General features: G+C 41.6%; 1 long non-coding RNA gene across 1 annotated transcript in view; it reads left to right on the top strand.

The window, feature by feature from the left end:
• LOC107600676 (uncharacterized) overlaps positions 1-84 on the top strand; it is a 17,942-nt gene extending 17,858 nt beyond the window's left edge. The window contains exon 3 of the long non-coding RNA XR_001610828.1: positions 3-84. This is a non-coding gene — a long non-coding RNA (uncharacterized lncRNA). The remainder of the gene's footprint in view (positions 1-2) is intronic.
• Positions 85-1,439: the final 1,355 nt, after the last annotated feature.

Genomic DNA, 1,439 nt, shown 5'->3' with positions numbered 1-1,439 from the left:
AGTTATGCATAGCAATTATTAGCTGGTCACCAGTCCTTTTAGTGTCATTTAGGTGCATGGAAAGGCAGTTTCTCTTCCATTCTGTGGATGAGGACATGTTCTGTGAAGACCAGAGGTTAAAAGGTCTGTAAGGAATCTCAGTCTGTTCTTTGTCGTCGAGGTGGGGGGAAAAGTAAAGCCAAAGAGCTTGTGACCGTGATTACTATCACTGGTTCAAATGTGATGGTCATGCTGTGCATCTCTTTGACCATTTGATCTTGATTACTTGCCCCCAAAATTCACAATCTCCTTGGAATTGTCAATAAGTGTTATTTTCTTTAAATGCTGTGAGCTACTCAAAGCTGCTAGTTGGTTCAGGCTTGTGTCGCCAGGATCTGATTTACGAACATCCTGTGTCTTGGGCATCTGTGGAATTTGGCTCCTCGTGTTTCAACTATGTTCTTGATCAAATCTTAAATTGTCTGATTCGGTCTGATACCCTACACATCCCCCCTTCGATCGGCGATGTGTTGAGCTGAAGACATCGGCGAGCGCTGGAGAAACAAAGGCAGAAGAAGCCGACAAACACAGCAAACAACAAGACACCTCCATGACAGTTACTGTACTGGTGCAGGCATCAGGTTATTTAGGTACAGGTGGTAAAGTTCAATTAGTCAAAATAGTTTAGTAAATTGAATATGTTTTAGTTCAATTTGGAAATTGTTCTAATTTGGTTCCGTACGTTGATTCATCAATCAAATTTTGCGGTTAACTTTGTTTGGTTCTTCTAGGTTGTCTTAATTTAAAACGTTCACCGTTAATTTTCTAGTAACATCATTTGCAATGAAATGAATTGACCTATCATGCATGGAGCTCTCTGGCTTCCATTCAGTTTAGAGTGGCTGGCAGATATTAGGTGTGATGAGTCAATCTTAATATCAGACCTTTGACCCTTGCAGGGTGTCTAGGTGTTTCACCTACTAAGGAAGGAGGGGAAGGAAAAGGATAGGTAAAAGAAAAACAAAACAAAAACAAAGCTGCTGTGGGTTTTCCTAGCATGGTTTACAACTACTATTGAGCTAGGATGTCATGTGCAGCTAGTGTGTCATGTACCTTAACTTAGTGTCAGGTGTTCTACCTATTGTGAGGATGGCTGCATGTTTCTTCATGGTGAGCATATGTAACTTTATGTTACGCTAAAATTTGGATATTCTACTTGTGGGAAGAAAATGTTAGTTGAATGTGTTATCAGTAGATGTGGTTACCTCTGGGTGTAGGTAATGTTGTGTGTGTGTTAATGGTGTAGTGTATGTGTGGTCAGATCTGTTTCAGTCTGTGTTGTCTCCCCCCTTTTCTTGTATGTCAGTGAAGACGGGCTCTCTGCATCCTTGGCTTGGATGAGGGCGTGTCCATGATCTAATGGGGGTCAGTCCAGCAAGGCAGGAAGTTCTTTAGCAGAC

The sequence above is a fragment of the Sinocyclocheilus grahami genome, unplaced genomic scaffold, assembly GCF_001515645.1.
Source record: "Sinocyclocheilus grahami isolate Dianchi unplaced genomic scaffold, SAMN03320097.WGS_v1.1 scaffold289.1, whole genome shotgun sequence".
Classification (NCBI taxonomy): Eukaryota; Metazoa; Chordata; class Actinopteri; order Cypriniformes; family Cyprinidae; genus Sinocyclocheilus; species Sinocyclocheilus grahami.
The sequence above is the reverse complement of the archived record's forward strand: the minus strand, read 5'-3'. Positions and strand labels throughout refer to the sequence as shown.